Source organism: Scyliorhinus canicula, chromosome 10 (assembly GCF_902713615.1).
Source record: "Scyliorhinus canicula chromosome 10, sScyCan1.1, whole genome shotgun sequence".
Taxonomy (NCBI): domain Eukaryota; kingdom Metazoa; phylum Chordata; class Chondrichthyes; order Carcharhiniformes; family Scyliorhinidae; genus Scyliorhinus; species Scyliorhinus canicula.
In genome coordinates this window covers 46,258,993-46,279,477 of record NC_052155.1, presented here as the reverse complement: position 1 = coordinate 46,279,477, position 20,485 = coordinate 46,258,993, and the positions used below count along the sequence as shown (strand labels likewise).

The following is a 20,485-nucleotide window of genomic DNA, read 5'->3' as shown; positions in this document are numbered from 1 at the left end:
CGCACTGTGCTGTTAGGAAGCAATTAGAGATGGTTCACTGCTAACCCTGACCAGGTGACAGTGAAAGAACGGCAATATATTTCCAGGTCAGGGTGGTGAGTAACTTGGAGGGGAACCTCCAGGTGGCGAGGTTCCCAGGTATCTGCTGCTCCTGTACTTCTAGATGGTAGTGGTCGAGGGCTTGGAAGGTGTTGTCTAAAGAACTTTGGCGAGTTATTGCAGTGCATCTTGTAGATGGTACACACAGCTGCCACTGCTCGTCGGTCGCAGAGGGTTTGAATGTTTGTGGAAGGGGGAGCAATCAAGAGGGCTGTTTTGTCCTGGATGGTGTCGAGCTTCCTTAGTGTTATGGAGTTGCACTCATCTGCACTGCAGGCAAGTGGAAAGAATTCCATTACCTTTCTGATTTGTGCCTTGTAGATGGTGGCAGGCTTTGGTGGTCAGGTGGTGAGTTACTCTGTGTAGGATTACTAGCCTTTGACCTGCCCTGCTAGCTACCGTATTAACATGACTAGTCCAGTTCAGTTTCTGATCAATGATAACCCCCAGAAGGTTGAGTGTGGAGGATTCAGCAATGGTAATGCCATTGAATGCCAAGGAGCAGTGGTTAGATCATCTCTTGTAGGAGATGGTCATTGCCTGGCACTTGTGCGCGCAAATGCAACCCAACATGCCATTTGTCAGCCTAATCCTGAATATTGTCCAGGTCTTGCAGTATTTGGACATGGGCTGCTTCATTATCTGAGGTGTCGCGAATGGTGCAGTCATCCACAAACATCCCCATTTCTGACCTTATGATGGAAGGGAGATCATTAATGAAGCAGCTGAAGGTGGTTGGGCCTAGGACACTACCTACGAGGAACTCCTGCAGTGATGAGGAATCGTGATTGACCAGAAGCTTTAGTGGACAAACCACATTGTGGCTACTAGGACAGGCAAGACACTGAAAATCCTGTGATTAGTGATTCATTTACAGAGTCCCAAAAGTCTCTCCATCACCTAAAAGACTTGGTGGCATCAAATCATGGCATTGTGGGAGAGGCGGTGGCATTGTGGGAGAGGCGGTGGCATTGTGGGAGAGGCGATGGCATTGTGGGAGAGGCGATGGCATTGTGGGAGAGGCGGTGGCCTAGTGGTATTGTCGCTGGACTAGTAATCCGGAGACCTAGGGTAATGATCTGGGGACCTGCGTTGGAATCCCACCATGGCATGTGGTGCAAGTTAAAATTCAATAATATATTTGGAATTAAAAGTCTCACGATGATCATGAAATCATTGTTGACTATCGTAAAAAGTCATCTGGTTCACTAATGTCTGCTTTCCTTACCTGGTCTGGCCTACATGTGACTCCAGACCCACAGCAATGTGGTTGACTCTTAAATGCTGCCTGAAGTGGCCTAGCAAGCCACTCAGTTGTATTCAACTGCTACAAAAACACAAACATCTCAGGGATTACAGTGGTTCAAGAAGGCAACTCACCACCACCTTCTGAAGGGCAACTAGCGATGGGCAATAAATGCTGGCCTAACCAGTGATACCCACATCCCGTAAATGATTTTTTTAAAAATCCTTTCTCCTACTCTTCTTCAACTTGGTGCCAATCATCTGGGGCCTGTATCCTTCACTAAGGTTTCACAACGAAAAATAAAGTAAGTTTTGAACTCTATCACATAACTTGTAATATAACAAGTAAGCTCTTGGGATGAGAATAAGTTTGGTTAACTATGTCTTGCCTCAAGAATAGATCATGTAATATTAATATATAATATTTAAGACCACAGTTAAGTAGTTTTGGGCTCAATATAATAAACATTCCAAGGCAAGAGGGTACAACTCAAATTCAATGTGATGATGTTCCCTGGGATGAGGAAAGATAAAATACTAAGAAAAATTGGAGTCATTTTTTTGGAACAGAGGAGAATATGGGGTGATTATCAAAGAATGGGGCATAACAAATGTCAACAGACTATGAGGAATACGAAACAGGCCATAGAGAGAAGATTACATGTTCTGGACCAGAAAGTGGAGGATATATTCTTTTATATGAAGGGTTGGGGACAACCTACCACAAGAGTTATAAGACAATAATATAAGAAATTGGAGTAGACCATTCAGCCCCTTGAGCCTGCTCCATCATTTAATAAAAATCATGGCTCATTGGATTGTGGCCTTGACTCCACTTTCCGGCTATACCCCTTGCAGATCAAATATCTCAGACCAATAACCCTCAGAGAAGAAACTCCTTTTCATTTGTCTTAAGTAGAGACTGTTATTTTTGAATTGTGAGCCTTGGTGCCAGATTCACCCACGAAGGGAAACATCCTCAGTATCTACCCTGTCAAGGCGCCTCAGAATTGTCCACATTTCAATCAGATCACCTCTCTCATTGCAGGAACCAGCAGTGAACCTTCTCCAATTGCTTCCAATGCAAGTACAGCACTCCTTCAGGAAACTGCACACAGTACCCAAGGTATAGTCTCATCAAAGCCTTGCACAGTTGAAGCAAGACTTCCCTGCTGTTATGTTCTATCCTCCTTGAAATAAAGGCCAACATTCCACTTGCCTCCTAATTACCTGTTATATCTGCATGCTTACTTTGTGATTATGGACAAAGACACCAGATTCTTCTGAATGCAAACATTTCCTTAGTCTCTCTCTATTCAGAGGAAGTGGGCTGAAAAGGTGCACAAATTTCTAGCTCCTGTTTTCTCAGAGCCCTCTTCTTGGCCAGCTGAACTTTGTTTCTGCTCGGACCTACCAATGACCTTCTAAACAGTTGGCCTCTAGAGGTTGCAGCTGTCAGCAACCGCCTCCCTGCCAGTGTCAATGTCCGCCATCTTCATATCTCTTTCATGAGTCCTTGGAGAGAAGGTATGAATGCCCAGAAGATCATGTCACAGTGGCCAATTCACCACATAGATGGTCTTTGGGTATATGGCCGTCATCCATCTGATGAATGTGGTCAGGCCACCGAGAACCTTGTTGGATTAGCAATAGTTGTATGCTGATGGAATGAGCATGTTCCAGGACAGCCGAGTTGGCAGCTTTTCATGGCAGGACATGTCTGAGACACCAAGGATAGAAACTGTTCATCCTTTGTGGTCCAGACCTCATCACTGCACAGAAGGGCATGGAGGACACAGGTTTTCTAAATTCACATTTCTGTGTTCTCAGTCAGGTTACTATTGTTCAACAACTCTTAATAATAATCTTTATTACTGTCACAAGTGGGCTTACATTAACACTCCAATGAAGTTACTGTGAAAATACCCTAGTCGCCACATTGCGGCGCCTGTTCGGGTACATTAAGGGAGAATTCAGAGTGTCCAATTCACCAAACAAGCATGTCTTTCGGGACTTGTGGGGGGAAACCGGAGCGCGCGGAGGAAACCCACACAGATACGGGGCGAACATGCAGACTCCGCACAGACAATGACCCAAGTAGGAATTGAACTCGGGATCCTGCTGCTGTGAAGCAATGGTGCTAACCACGATGCTACCGTGCTGCCCTTACTCAGCTTGAACAGCTGCAGCTTTCGTGTGCTGATTTCAGTGTCAGATTTCTGATTCTTGCAGAGCCTATATATTTAAAGTCATCAACAACTTCCAGCGCCTTGTTCTCAATGCTGATAAATGGCAGTACGACAACATCCTTGGCCATGAGGTTCGTTTTCCTGATGCTAATGGTCAAATCAAACTTTTACTGGGATAAGAGAGTGCGTCCATTTGCCAATCTGTTCCTCAGTATGGAATGTTAGTGCAGGATCAAAGTTGTTCTATGCATAAGACTTGGCACTCCTTTGTCTTGTATCTCAGGTGAGCAAGGCTGAACAGCTTTCCATCAGTTCAGCAAATTCGATTACAATGTGCACAGTTCCTTCAACCAACTCACTGAATATAGATCATAAACAGTCACGGTCCCAGCACTGATCTTTTTGGCACTCCACTAGTTAAGTTTGCCAACCTGAAAATGAGTAATTTATCCTAACACTATTTCTTGTTCAACGGCAAATCCTCTATTCAGGAGGAGGATCATGAGCTCATATCTTGTGCCATAATCTTTAAAGTTGGACCTGATCAAATGCCTTTTGCTAATCCAATCAAACTACATCTACTGGTTTGCCTTCAAACACCCTGACTGTTAGAGCTTTAATAAATTTGTCAAGTAAGATTTCCCTTTCATAAAGCAATGTTGACTGTGTCCGAGTGCATTAGGATTCTCAAGATGTCTTTCCACTACTTCCTTAATGGATTCATTAGTTAATGAAGCATAAACCAATTTCTGAACAGGTTAGTTAGGTGCTTGAAGGAAAGAGTGTTAAAGGGACATGGGAACAATGTAGGATTAGACCTACGGCTTGTATAGAGAGTAACAGGCCAAACATATTTAATAGCAACTGAATTCTACAGTTAACAAACAGTTTAGTATTTAACAATGCAGAATCTTGGCAGTAAACGTGCCATTGCACAACTTGGCAGCAGCCTTATGTTATTTAATTTGACAAGTATTGCATACAGTTTGGCTGTTCACTGTAATGGCAATCCACAGCATTGAATTAAATCATCAGATCCAATGCTAATTAATTTGCTTGGGTGTGCACATTAGCATTCTTCCAAATGTAATGGACCATACGTGCAAAACAGAACTCACTAATCATAGGCAGGCAGGGCTATGTATCAAGAAGCAATGCAAGCCGAAGAGTTCTGAATTCTTGCACCAAGTACCCCTGGAGTCTGTTTTCTAAATAAAAAGGAAAAGTGCCAACTTATTTTATGAAGTCAAGGTTTCAAGTCCCTTGGACATTGTAAATTAGTGATTCCCAAAATGGGGTTGAGCGAATTTCTACGGCTGGTTTAGCACACTGGGCTAAATCGCTGGCTTTGGAAGCAGACCCAGGCAGGCCAGCAGCACTGTTCAATTCCCGTACCAGCCTCCCCGAACAGGCTCCAGGGGTACTTGGTGCAAGAATTCAGAACTCTTCGGCTTGCATTGCTTCTTGAACGTGGCGACTAGGGGCTTTTCACAGTAACTTCATTGAAGCCTACTTGTGACAATAAGCAATTTTCATTTCATTTTATTCATAAGGAATCCACACAAAATAATGTGAAATGCAAACAATAAGACAAGAGCACACTGCAGCCACAAGCACAGAGCAGAGTGCAACTGCAGTTCCATCTAAGAGAGGAGCACATAAGTTGAGATACACTCTGCAAAAGCAACGGGCACACCCAACTCACTGAAATCTCCAAGCGCAAACTTGTTTGTTTTTTTTTAAACAGCATTAACACATTCACATGCAGTAATCACTTATTTTATTACAGATGGGTGCCCCATGCTCATTAACCCATTGGAAAAGGGGCCCTTCAACCAAAAAAAGTTGGATACATTGTTTACAGGAACTCCAGTGACATCATTAAAGGAATGAACTCTGTGCTCTTTATCAACTAGTCTCGAACAGGTGTCCTTCAAAGTCGGGGGCGAGACCCGCGGGTGGATCGCGGGCGGGTGTCAGGAGGGTTGCGGAGCCGTTGCAAAAAAAAAATAAAAAATTTGGCCACATTGCGCATGCGATGATCGGCGCTCATGCGCAGAAAATTCGGCCGCATTGCGCATGCGCGCCGATAACCGGGCACACATGTGCAGTGCGGCCGCTATTTTTTTTTTTAAAAACGGTTGCAGCTTTTTGTTTTACAAGTTCTGTAGTGGTTTTTATTCATTTATTCAATTCATTTGATTTTTATTTTTTTCAATTATTTTATTCATTTTTTTTTTAACAAGTTCGGGGTGGGGTTTTATTCATTTTTTTTCATTTATTTTACTCATTTTTTTTTTACAAGTTTGGTGGGAGGAGGGGGGTTTATTTGATAAAATTTTACAGGAAAAAAATTCAGAACTTTGGATAGATGGAGACTCCATACATTCTGACACCAGAAGGCTTCACCTTCATCCAACAGGTTCCATTGGAGGAGCGTGTACGAGGGCCAAAGGGACCCAAATTTCCTCAATTTTTGTCAGCAGCAAACAAGGTAAGAGAAAATGATGGGTCAAGCAGGTCGGCCGGCGTGGGTCGCGAAGGTCGGCCGGTGTGGGTCCTGAAGGTTGGCCGGGTTGGTAAAAATGGATCCCCGGAAAAAAAGTTTGAAGAACACTGGTCTAGAAACTCAGAGCCACTGGCTGCAGAGACATTTGTGCTGCTTGCTCATCACGGAAAGGTTGGGTGCAAGCCTCCTTTAAAAACACAAAACATTGGAATCTAATATTGCACAAACTCACTTACAATAAATCTGACTAATTCACTCTTGACAACAAGCACTTGGTGACAATTATGGTGTAAAATACCATAATTATGATAAATATTTGTGTATTTTAATTCCCAGAATTTAGTCCCAAATAAATCAAAATTAACTGGATTTTGGGAAATGGATAAATAAAACCAGCGCGGTCAATGATATTGTACCACCGTTTTGATTATGCTCAGTTACAACGAGGCTTTATTTGTGCCTGACAATTGTGACATTGTATGACATAATTATTTCAATTTGTTCCTTTGAACATCTGCATAACTCTCACAAAGCTAGCTCTGTTGAGCAAGTATTTCACTGCTTATATTCAGACAAAGTTAACTTCGGATTCTACCTCATTCCTTCTTGTAGGTAGTGGAAATTCAGATGTTTCTCCATTTTATTTATGCACTGATATTTGCAACTTGATGTAATGCAATTTAGTTGAACTTCATTTCCTAAAATGCCACATTTAATTTCAAATAAAATTGTAAACCAAGCCAATTATGTATCAGGCATGATATGCTCTGTCTCAACCTTTCCTTACACACTAATTCAGATCTTTAACTCTCTGCAATTCCTCCTACTCATCCTCATGACCCCCATGAAGCTACCTCAATACTTTTTGAACCCAGTAGCCAATTCCCCTAATCACGATTCCATGCTTGCCAATGGGTAATTAAAATGCTAATTAAAAATAAAGGGAAATGTCTGTAACAAAGAGGGAAACTGGAGGCAACACTGTTGAGGAACCGATTTACTAGGGCTTAATCACGGAGATATGCTACAGAATACATTGGGACTAGAAATTGAACAGTGCAGGGTTCAACATATTTAGACAAGTTAATACAAGGGAAAAGGGGAGGTGGTATAGCTATAAACTTAGGGATAATCTATGGCAATAGAAAAATATGCCACAATCAGATAAGACAAAAGATAATAAAAAGGATCTATTTCATGGATGGGGGTAGTTGAGTGAGAAGTGGAGAAAAAAATGCAAACAAATTAGGAATGAGTTAAAAAATAGAATAATCACTATTCTTAAATTGCTGGCCAGAAGGAGATAAAGGGAAAAGGGAATGAAGTTCCTACTTGTATTGGATTTCTTTCTTACCCAGTATCTAAGCCCAATTGGAGTGTTTGAGTATGTAACTAGTAGAATAGAAAGGTGAACCATTGGATGTGGTATATTTGGATTCTCAGAAAGCTATTAATAAAATCCCACATAAGTGGTTAGTACAAAAAATGAAAGCTATATGGCATGGATTGAGAATTAGTTAGCAAATTTAAACAAAGTAGGAATAAATGGATATTTTTTGAAGTGGCAGGCAGTGAAGTGGGGTCCCGCAGGGATCAGTGCTCCGGTTCCAGCTAGTCACAATATACATCAATGATTTGGATGAGAGAACCAAAAGTAATATTTACAAATTAGCTGATGACACAAAACTTGGGTGGGAAGATGAATGAATGGTGATGAAGATGCTATTACGATCACAGACCAGACCCCAACAATAGCGAGGATACTGGACAGAAACCCCAATATTTTGTTTTAATTTTGTTAAGACTGTGCGGAAAGGATACCTCACTCCAGGAGATATTACACAAAAAATAGGGATATGGTAGATTAAAACAAACTTTTATTACTAACACAATATTAAAATATTTTTAGCATCTGATGAGAAAATAGCTTACAATTGCCATTTTAACAATACTATTCAATACAGTGATTACAAAACCCTGAACTGCAATCTTTATTCCCACTTAAACAACAAGGGAAAAATTCATCTCAGCTCTCAATCCACTGGCACTCAGGAATACTTGCTTTACAGAGATGTTCTTTGAGAAAGAGAGATCACTTGACACTGTTTTAAAGAAGAGATCTGACTCCTGTCAGAACCATGCAGAAACCCTGGCTGTATTTCTTCAGAAACTGTTTCAGCTGGTTTGCTCACCTTTCCAACCACACTGCTCTTCTGTCTGCAGACATAACTTTTAACTGAACTGCAGAGAGAAAACTGATCATCTGAATTCCACTGACCTGCTTTCCCTGGAAAATGATTGATAACCCAGCTCCACCCAGTAATCTTACCAAGCTGAAATCTAATCAACTCCACAGAGAAAAATCGAAACAAAATTACATTATCCTAAATCTTTTACGATAGTTTAATTGCACCCAGCTCCCAAAATATACTTTCCTTTCAAACCAGGATTTCTTCTAAAACATGATTGCAGCAGTCACACACATAGACTGACCCAGGCCTTCAACCCTTACAGCAGCAAATATCTATAATACAATAAATTTGAAATTCCTACATTCATCACAATGTTACGAAGCTTCAAGGTAATTTTGACAAGTTGAGTGAGTGGGCAAATAGATGGCAGATGCAGTGCAATGTGGATAAATGTGACATTATCCTCTTTGGACACAGAAACAGAATGGCAGAGTACTATTTAAATGGTGAGATTGGGAAATGGTGTTGTACAAATGAACCCGAGTGGCCTAGCACACCAGTGCCCGAAAGCAATAATGCAGGTATAGCAGGCAGTTAAGAAGGCAAATGCTATGTTGCCTTCCTTGCAAGAGGACTCAAGAGTGCAAGAGCAGGGATGTCTGACTGCAGCTGTACAGGGACATGCTGAGACCACACCTGGAGTTTTGGTCTCCGTGTATGAGAAAATATGTACTTGTCACAGAGGGAATGTAGGGACAAGATTGATTCCTGGGATGGGAGGATTGTCATATGAGGAAAGGTTGGGTCGACTGATCCTGTATTCATTAGAACTCAGAAGAATGAGCGGCAATTAATTGAAATGAATAAGATTGTGACAGGGCTGGACCGACTTGGATGCAGGGATCTAGATTCCACTTGTTGGAGGGTCTAGAACGAGGGGTCACAGTCTCGGGATACGGAGTAGGCCATTTAGGACTAAGATGAGGGGAAATTTATTCAGAGAGTGGTGAACTTCTGGAAATCTCTACCACACAGGCTGCGAAGGTCAAATCACACTTCGAACCTTTAATATTGAAATGTTCCCAACCCTTCACAAGGGGTGTGAGAAACAACCAAGTCGCAGAAGCAAAATGCTATCAGATGTCCAAAAGCTTGATCAAAGATGTAGGTTTTAAGTAGTGTCTTGAAAGACGATAAGGTGGCAGGGGAGGGAGGGAATTAAAATCTTAGACTTTAGGAAACTTTAGAAAGGCCAAAAACGGTGAAGCATAACAAAGACTAGATACTAAATTGGAGATAAGCTATTCAAAGGGCTGGGAACAGAACTTGGCAAAACAAAATTGGCAAACAATTACGCAGAACAGAATGGAAAACATTTTAATTAGTGTTCAAAAAATAGTGTCCAGGAAAATCATTTAAAAGAACAGAATATTAATGAAACACCACAATGAATAACGGCATCAGGAAAAACAAGGTAAGAGGCATATACCAACTAGATGGAGACTGGGCAGAACATGACAAAGGAGAATACAAAGAGATTAGACAAAAAAAAATCAAAAAGAGCAAAGAGGAGCTATGAAATTAAATCATGAAACATAACTCAAAATAGTAAAATATTCTACTGGCATATGAACAAAAAAAAAGTCAGAATGGGTTTAGAGTAACCAAGGTGATGGACAGGACACAAAGCCATGCAAAATGACAGTCCAAAGACGTGCAGGTTAGGTGGATTAGCCATGATGAATGCTTGGGGTTTACAGGAATAGAATGGGGTCTGGGCCTCGGTTGAGTGCTTTTTCAAAGGGTCGGTGCAGACTCAATGGGCCAAATGGCCTTCTTCTGCACTGTAAGGATTATATGGAAATAATACATTGGGAAGAGAAAACAGAAGCACTCTCACAAATATTTAATAATCAATTAGAAAACAGTGTAGTGCCAAAAGACTGGTCAATAGTTAATATTAATGCTCATACTTAAGTGATAGAACACATTCAGGGAATTACACCCAACATCAGCAGTAGGTAACATTAGTGGGCAGCAGGTAGCACAGTGGTTAGCTCAGTTGCTTCACAGCCAGGGATCCAGTTCGATTCCCGCTTGGGTCATTGGCTGTGTGGAGTCGTTCTCCCCGTGTCTGCGTGGGTTTTCTCTGGGAGCTCCGGTTTCCTCCCACAAGTCCTGAAAGACGTGCTGTTAGGTAATTTGGACATTTGAAATCTCCCTTTGTGTAACTGAACAGGCGCCGGAATGTGGCAATTAGGGGCTTCTCACAGTAACTTCATTGCAGTGTTATTGTAAGCCTACTTGTGACAATAAAGATTATTGTTAGGAATGGGCAGCACGGTGGCCCAGTGGTTAGCATTGCTGCCTCACAGCGCTGAGGTCCCAGGTTCGATCCCGGCTCTGGGTCACTGTCCGTGTAGAGTTTGCACATTCTCCCAGTGTTTGCGAGGGTTTCACCCCCACAACCCAAAGATGTGCAGGATAGGTGGATTGGCCACGCTAAATTGCCCCTTAATTGGCAAAGAAGATGAATTGGGTACTCAATTTTTTTTTTTTAAATTGTTAGGAATAAAAATAATGGAATCCCTACTAAAAGGAGAATAGGAAACATCTAGAAATAAAAAATACACTGACCAATCAGCGTGGATTTCAAAAGGGAAAAGCCCTTGGTGAACAAACAAAAAGGCCAAGATTAAGAGTAATTTATTGAATGTAATCTACTAGATTTCCAGAAGACCTTAAAAAAGGTGCTACATAATGGACCAACAAATACAGTGGGTTAATCTTCCTGTAAACTCACAACAAATGAAATCGCAAACAACGAACACACTTTCTAAAGGAAGTGAATTTGATAGATTCCAACCATTGCCAAAATTCCTTGCCTGATCTACATCTGAGCTTCGCTCTTCCAGATGTGGAAACCTCTCCAATTCTTTATCTATCTCGTCTGAGCAGTCCCATCCCTCAAATTCATACCCCAAACGTTTAAAAAAAAGCATATCCTTGAATGCAGTCATCATTAAAAAAAAGCATATCCTTGAATGCAGTCATCATAAACAAAAATTCCATTACCACAACATGATATTAGAGTTTTACCTTTATCCAGCATATAATTGTTCGGCAGTGCAAGAATGTAATTTAGCAGCTTGACTTTGAGCTCAATGCACTTTTAACCTTTACAGCCAACAAAGCTATTGTACTGGTTCCACAAATTAAAACCTGAAAAGCATTAATCTACAAAGCAACTCACAAGCTCACTACCCAACCCACAATCTATATTGCGTTTTCAAATTCGACCACTGACTACATAGGAAGTCATAGACTTGCTTTTAGGCACTTTCCCTCACTTGTAAACCTTTGAAACTGATAAGTTATTTTAAAATGACCCTCAACAGAAATCTTTCCAATGTTTGAATATATTTCAGGGCCAATATCAAAGCTGGATAAAGATTTGGGGTGCGATGGACTATCGGGTTCACAAACACTTTCCCTTGGGTGAACATATTTGTGAAAGGAGAGGTCACGAATGGCAGGAGTTTACTTAAGGTCAGAACATGCAGAGCCTGGGAGCCCAGTAACAGAATGGGCAGCTAACAGGCTGCAAGACAGAATGTATAGAATAGGGGTTAATAATACGGCAGAAGGAAGAAATAGGATCCTACAAGGATCAGAGATGGGACCACTGTTTTAGACTTTGGAATTAAAAACTCAATTACTAACTTGAAGTTGAACCCAAATTTGATGAGTCGCACGTGGGGTGGGGAAACATACTCAATGGGGAGGAGTGTAACATACTACTACATTAATAAACTTTCAGAATGAAGAAAAAAAAAAGGCAAATGAATTTCAACACTTTTACTTGGGGAGGAGGAATTTAAATGAAGTAGAGAAGCAAACGGATCAGACTTACTAATTCACAAATCAACAAAAATGGCAATTCATGTTAATAATATTTCAATGAACATACAAATAAGTATTATGGCTGAAGTGATAGTAACTTCAAATCTGTGTCAGATTCATCCACACCCCCACCCTCTTTAGGTGATCTCTCAATCTTCCTTGAAGAAATCAATGAATGGTTTCCACCTCCACGCGAACTCTTCTACCAACCCCCCAGAGAGAACTTGATCTTTTCCAACCACAGGAATTCTGCCAGGTTGCTCACCCATCAGCGGCTCAGAGTCCTGCCAACATAACAAAATCTGTCTCTGGGCTATTCGGGAGGCAAAGGCCTATACATCGGCCTCTCTCCCCCGCTCTGTACTCCCGGGTCTTCCGATGCACCAAACATCGCCACCTCCGGACTCGGAGCCACCCGCACACCCAGAACCTCGGACATAACATCCAAGAATCCCTGCCAGGACCCCCTCAATCTCGGACACGTCCAGAACACGTGGACATGATTCGTGGGTGCCCCGCTCACTGGCTACACCAATTTTTAACCCAGTCAAAAAACCTGCTCATCCGCCACCGTCATGTGGATCCTATGCACCACTTTAAACTGGATGAGGCTTAACCTCGGACATGTTGAGGACCCATTCTCATTCCGCAAGGCCTCAGCGCATGTCCCAGGCCCCAACTCCTCTCCTAGCTCCTCCTCCCATTTGCAGTGAACCTCCTCAACCAGGGTGCCCTCCCTCTCCATCAGTTTCTTGTAAATATCCAACATCTTCCCCTCCCCTATTTCAACCTCCGACAGAAGCTTATCTTGCAGCACCATGGACGGCAACCCTAGGAAGGATGGCTCCTCTCTCCTCATAAAATCCCGAATCTGCGGGTACCTGAACCCATTCCGCTTTGGCAAGTTATACAATTCCTCAAACTCCTCCAGCCCCACAAATTTGTCCCCTATAGACATGTCCCTGAAGTACTCAATTCCCACCTGTCACAAGCACAAACCTATGGTTATCACAAATATGCACCCACAACGTCTTACCCTCTGACCCCATGAGCACCCATGGGGCCTTCCCCGACCACCCAACCCCAAGATCAACCCACTGACTTTCCTGAAAAACAACTTTGGGACAAAGATATGGAGGTTCTGAAACACTAACAGAAACCTAGGCAGCACCGTCAGTTTCACTGTCTGCACCCACCCAGCCAGCAACAATGGCAAAACTTCCCAACTCTTAAAAATCTGCCCTCATCCCTTCTATCAATCGTGCCAAGTTCAACCTATGCAGCTGGACCCAGCTCCACGCCATCCGATTACAAAGGTATCTAAAGCTCATACCCCCCCCAGCTTGAACAGCAACTCCCCATGCCTCCTTTCTTGCCCCCTGGCATTGATGGGGAACACCTCACGCTTTCCAGTGTTCAATTTATATCTTGAAAACCATCCAAATTCCCTCCAAAATCCCCCCAATGCAGTCCAATGGGTCCAAGATATATAATAACAGATCATTCACGTACATCGAAACCCTATGTTCAACACCCCTCCTTCAATCTGTCTCCAATCCCACGAGGCCCTGAGTGTCATTACCAATGGTTCTATCGCCTGGGTGAAAAGCAACAGGGAGAGCAGGCATCCCTATCTCGGCCAAAGGTGTAGCCCAAAGTACCCCGAACTTACTCGGTTCAGTTGTACACTTGCCACCAGCGCCTTATATAACAACCGGACCTAATCCATAAACCCCTGTCCAAACCCGAACTACCCCAGCACATCGAACAAATACGCCCTAACACTTATTTTTATGTACAGTTTTGGTCTCCATATTTTTTTAAAAATTAATTTACGGGATGCGGGCATCGCTGGTTAGGCCTGCATTTATTGCCCATCCCTAGTTGCCTTTCAGATGAACTGCTGCAGTCCCCAAGGTATAGGTATTCCCACAGTGCTGTTAGGGAGGGAGTTCCAGGATATTGCCCCTGCGACAGTGAAGGAACGGTGAGATAGAATTGACAGTGTAGGAGGCCATTCGGTCCTTCTGTATAAACCCTTGGAAAGAGCATCCTACCCAAGGCCACACCTCCACCCTATCCCCGTAACCCCACCCAACATTTTTGGATACCAAGGGCAATTTAGCATGGCCAATCCACCTAACCTGCACATCTTTAGACTGTGGGAGGAAACCGGAGCACCTGGAGGAAACCCACGCAGACACGGGGAGAACGTGCAGACTCCGCACAGACAGTCACCCAAGCGGAGAATCAAACCTGGGATCCGGAGCCGTGAAGTAACTGTGTTAACCATTGTGCTACCATGCTGCCATATATATTTCCAGGTACTGATGGTGAGCGGCTTGAAGGGGAACCTCCAGGTGGTAGGGTTCCAAAGTATCTGCTGCTTTTGTCCTTCTAGATCAGGGGTGGGCAAACTACAGCCCGCGGGCCGCATGCGGCCCGCCAAAGGTCTTTATGCGGCCCACCAAAATCAAGTCATAAAAAAAAATAAAAATAAAAATAAAAAATAAGGTTAATGGGGCTGTTGGGTTACTGGTATAAGGTGGATACGTTGACTTGAGTAGGGTGATCATTGCTCGGCACAACATGTGTTTCATGTGAAGTTTCTACTTTAAAATATTAATTAATAAAAATCAATTGCTTTTTTTTTCTTTAAAAACCTTTTATTTTGGCTATTTTAAATATTAATTATTTTACTTAATATACTATGCGGCCCTTTAAAATTGTGAATTTCTGAATGTGGCCCTGGCACGGAAAAGTTTGCCCATCCCTGTTCTAGATGGCAGTGGTCGTGGGTTTGGAAGGTGCTGTTGAAGGAACCTTGGTGAGTTATTGCAGTGCATCTTGTTGATTGTACATGGCTGCTACTGTTGTCAGTGCTGGAAGGTTTGAATATTTGTGGAAGGGGAAGCAATCAAGCATGCTTCTTTGTCCTGGATGGTGTCAAGCTTCTTGAGTGCTGTTGGAGCTGCATTCATCTAGTCAAGTGGAGAGAGTATTTGATTACACTCCTTCCTGACTTATCCCTTGTAGATGATGGAACTCTTTGCCGCAGAAGGCTGTGGAGGCCAAATTACTGAGTGTTTTTAAGACAGAGATAGATAGGTTCTTGATTAATAAGGGGATCAGGGGTTATGGGGAGACGGCAGGAGAATGGGGATGACAAAATGTCAGCCATGATTGAATGGCAGAGCAGACTCGATGGGCTGAGTGGCCTAATTCTGCTCCTATGTCTTATGGACAGGCTTTGGGGTGGTGGTCAGGTGGCGAGTTACTTGCTGTAGGATCCCTAGCCTCTGACCTGCCCTGGTAGCCAGTATTAATATGGCTAGTCCAGTTTAAATTTTTCATCAATGGTAACCCCCAGGATGTTGATTGTTGGGGATTCAGCGATGGTAATGCCTTTGAATGTCATGGGGAGGTGGTTAGATCCTCTCGTCAGAGTTGGCCATTGCCTGTCACTTGTGTGATGCAAATATAACTTGCTACTCGTCAGCCCAAGCCTGGATATTGTCCAGGTCTTGCTGCATTTGGACATGGACTGTTTCATTATCTGAGAAGTTATGAATGGTTCTGAACATTGTGCAGTCAACCACAAACATCCCCACTTCTGACCTTTATGATGGAAAGGAGATCATTAATTAAGCAGCTGAAGATGGTTGGGTGTAGGGCACTACCCCAAGGAACTCCTGCAGTGATGTTTTTTTTCTTTGTTTGTTCATTGATAACCTGGAATGGAATTGATTTTTTTTTTTTAATTCATTCATGGGATGTGGGCATCAGGGCTGGGACAGCATTTAATGCCCATCCCCAAGAACATCCAAAAGTCAACCACATTGCCATGGATCTGGAGTCACATGTAGGCCTTCCCAGGTAAAAGTCGACAGATTCGATTCCCTAAAGGACATTAATGAAGCAGGTGGGTTTTTAAGACAATCGACAGTGACTTCATGGTCACCTTTAGACCTTTAATTCCAGATTTTTATTGAATTCATAATTTCACAATCTGCCATAGGGGGACTCAAACCTGGGTTCCCAGAGAATTGCTGTGTCTCTGGATTACTAGGCCAGCGACAAGACCACGACACCACTACCTCCCCTCCAATCACCACAACCATCTTCATTGGTGTCAGGTATGACTCGAACCATGGAGAGTTCTCCCCCCGATTCCTGTTGAATCCAGTTTTGTTAGGGCTCCTCGATGTGATACTTGGTCAAATGCTGCCTTGATGTCAAGGGCAGTCACTCTCACCTCGTCTCTGGCATTCAGCTCTTTTGCCCATGTTTGAACAATGGCTGTAATGAGGTCAGGAGCTGAGTGACCCTGGCGGAACAAAAACTGAACGTCCATTTGTAGGTTATTGTTGAGCAAGTGCCCTTTGATAGCACTGTTGATGACTCCTTCCATCACTTTGCTGACAGAGAGTAGACTAATAGGACAGTAATTGGCGGAGTTAAATTTGTCCTGTTTCTTATGAACAGGACACAGCCGTGCAATTTTCCACAATGCCAGGTTGATGTCAGTATTGTAGCTAAATTGGAACAAAAATGCAATTGAATCAAAAATGAGAGGTCATACCCATCACAAAAAAATAAGAAGGCTGGGTCTCAAGAAGAGAGGAAGCCAAAGGTTTTTAAAATATCAAACATTTTGACAGTGGGGGCCACAGAGCATGCATTTCCACTTAAGGAGAAGAGCAAAAGAGGCCATAAAATATAGGAGAGCCACCAAAAAAATCAAAAAGGAAATTCAAAAATGTATTTTTACTCAGTAGTGAGGTGAAACACCACAGTGTGATTGAAGTGAATAGAGCACAGTTTAAGAGAAGCCAATTTGGCATTTGGGGGGAAAGGGAATAGAGGGTTATACTGATAAGAGTTGGATAAGGAAAGACAAGAGAAGATTTGAGTGGAGTAAAAATGCTGCCATGGACTGCTTGGGTTGAATGTCCAATTTGATTGCTGTATATTCTATTTAATCCTATGTAAAGTGATGCTACACTTTTCTGACACACTAGCCACTTGTGAATTCCATGTTTCACATGCAGGATTGATGGAAATTTATTCCAGCTGCTGGTAATAATCCTAACTCGATGCCTTCTCCTTGTTACTAATGTTACCAGCCTATTAGGGACCATTAATGTTTTAAGGAAAATAATTAGAACATTCAGCAATTAACCAACAGAACTAAGCCACACAATTAAAAGTTTTTAAGCAAAGCCAAATTTCATTGTATATCAAAAAGATTAGACAAAGTAAACAATATTAACACAGTAGCATATACAATTTTATGTAATATACTCAGTTCTGCTTTTCATTTCCTGCCTAAGAATTCCCTAGTTTTATAAAATCTTGAAGGTTCAAACGTTTTTCCTGGAATTACCAAAAGGTATGCCACAACTCTCCAGAATTAATGTTAATTCTCCTTGGTGTTGGCTTTTTGACAATGTGGATTCTCCACATTTTTTGTACAGTTCTCATGATTCTGAGTGCCTTAGATCCTTGTTTGGGCTGCCAGCAGATATCCAACTTCCTACAGGTTTCCAAGCTGACTAGACAATTGCTTTCTGCCACAATGATTCGTGAGGACCACTGAAGAGTTCATCCACTACAGAAAATCTTCTAGCTGACTTTCCCTCATGAAATCCAAACTTGAACTGATCAGCAAACACATGCAGATGAATTTAAACAAAAGAACCTTCCAATCAAGACTCTGCCCCAAGTCACTGTCACCATGGCAACATGGCATGCTTTGGAATGATTCCATCAGAAATGCAATTGAATGATTTTACTTTCAACATAACTCTTCAATTCTGAAATGTATCTATTTCTCAGCTCTGCTAGCTCTTCACTTTAATGAGATAACGATGGACACCCAAATTCTACAGAGATTCCAACACAGTAGGCTGAGCGAACCACAGATACCTACTACGATTAGATAAGCCAAGTTCACATTTGTACAGCATTTACAACTTTAGAAATTAGATTAAGTTACACAAGTAATGGGTAGTTGGAAGTTTGGATCCAGTGGTGCAGATGTTTTTGATGGAAAACAAGAATACGACATAGGATGTAGTCTTGAGGGGTTATGATGCTAATCATATATAGAACAAGAGATGCTCAAATCTAAGCAACTGATGGATTCAGACTTTATATTGATAATAGCGGTTAATCAAGAGAAGGTTACAGGCTGGAACCGAATTAAGGGGCTTAGATGGTGTGAACACAGATACAATTATCCATTAGTCCATCAATCAAAACAAGCTGCAATGCTGGTGCAGGAAAAGCACTTGCATATCTAGGAGGCTTCTAAATCATTAATCCCATCTCAAACTCCACCCTTCAGGTAAATCTCTTGCTCAGATGAAAACAAAACATCATTTGCAATTTACAATTTACCTTCCTGGAACATTTTAGTCAAGAAAAGCTTCATGTCCCCTTTAATCCTATCTGATCCAGTGAAATAAAAAGTTTTATTTTTCTGACTTTCATCGTGATTCTAACCTCTCCGTTCTGGTGTTATTTGAATGAATCAAAGGTTGGCAGGCAAAACTGTAACCAAACAAAGAGGAGATAGTTCAGTCACAGCCAAGGTATAGTCTCACAAAGGGAAAAGATAGGGCGAACAAATCCAGAGTTACCTTGATGACAAAAGAGATAGAGATTAAGGAGAGGAAAGTGTGACAAATGTCAAGTGAATAATACTACCAAGAACCAGGCTGAGTATAGAAGGCTCAGAGGGGAACTGAAAAAGCAAACAAAAGAAGCAAAAGAGACTGATAGCTAACCCAAAAGGGAACCCAAAACTTTTTAAACTAGCATACAAATCACAGAATTGTTATGGTGCAAGAGAGGGCCATCTGGCCCATCATGTCAGCACTGGCTCTCTAAACGAGCATCAGGACTGGATGCCATTACCCTGCTTTTTTCTGTACCCCTGCACATTGTTTCTGTTGAAGGAATCATCTAATTCCATTTTGAAATGAAATGAAAAATGAAAATCACTTGTCACGAGTAGGCTTCAATGAAGTTACTGTGAAAAGCCCCTAGTCGCCACATTCCGGCACCTGTCCGGGGAGGCTGGTACAGGAATCGAACCGTGCTGCTGGCTTTGGTCTGCTTTAAAAGCCAGCGATTTAGCCGAGTGAGCTAAACCAGCCCGTGTTTTGAATGCCTCAACCACACTTCCCAGCAGTGCATTCTGGACCTGAACCAATCGCATGAAAAAGTTTTTTCTCACATCACATTTGCTTCTTTTGCCAATCACTTTAAATGTGCCCTCTTGTTATTCATCCTTTCATGAGCTAGAGTAGTTTCTTCCAATCTACTTTGTCCAGCACCCTCATGATTTTGAGCATTTACAAAGAACAAAGAAAAGTACAGCACAGGAACAGGCCCTTCAGCCCACCAAGCCCGTGCCGACCATGCTGCCCGTCGAAACTAAAATCTTCTACACTTCCTGGGTCCGTCTCCCTATAATCCCATCCTTTTCACGTATTTGTCAAGATGTCCCTTAAATGTCACTATCGTCCCTGCTTCCACCACCTCCTCCGGCAGCGAGTTCCAGGCACCCACTAGCCTCTGTGTAAAAAGACTTGCCTCGTCCATCTCCTCTAAACCTTGCCCCTCGCACCTTAAACCTATGCCCCCTAGTAGTTGGCCCCTCTACCCTGGGGAAAAGCCTCTGACTATCCACCCTCTCTATGCCCCTCATAATTTTGTAGGCCTATCAGGTCGCCCCTCAACCTCCGTCATTCCAGTGAGAACAAACTGAGTTTATTCAACCGCTCCTCATAGCTAATGCCCTCTATACCAGGCAATATCCTGGTAAATCTCTTCTGCACCCTCTCTAAAGCCTCCACATCCTTCTGGTAGTGTGGCGACCAGAATTGAACACTATAGTCCAAGTATGGCCTAACTAAGGTTCTATACAGCTGCAACATGACTTGCCAGTTTTTATACTCAATGTCCCGGCCAATGAAGGCAAGCATGCCGTATGTCTTCTTGACTACCTTCTCCATCTGTGCTGCCCCTTTCAGTGACCTGTGGACCTGTACACCTACATCTTTCTGACTTTCAATACTCGAGGTTTCTACCATTTACTGTAGATTCCCTACCTGCATTAGACCTTCCAAAATGCATTAACTCACATTTGTGCAGATTAAACTTCATCTGCTATCTCTCCCCCCAAGTCTCCAAACTATCTAAATCCTGCTGTTTCCTCCGACAGTCCTCATCGCTATCCGCAATTCCACCTACCTTTGTGTCGTCTGCAAACTTACTAATCAGACCAGTTACATTTTCCTCCAAATCATTTATATATACTACGAACAGCAAAGGTCCCA

General features: G+C 42.4%; 1 protein-coding gene across 2 annotated transcripts in view; it reads right to left on the bottom strand.

The window, feature by feature from the left end:
* Positions 1-20,485, bottom strand: part of oxsr1b (oxidative stress responsive kinase 1b) — a 271,259-nt gene that overhangs the window by 140,831 nt on the left and 109,943 nt on the right. The window lies entirely within an intron of this gene.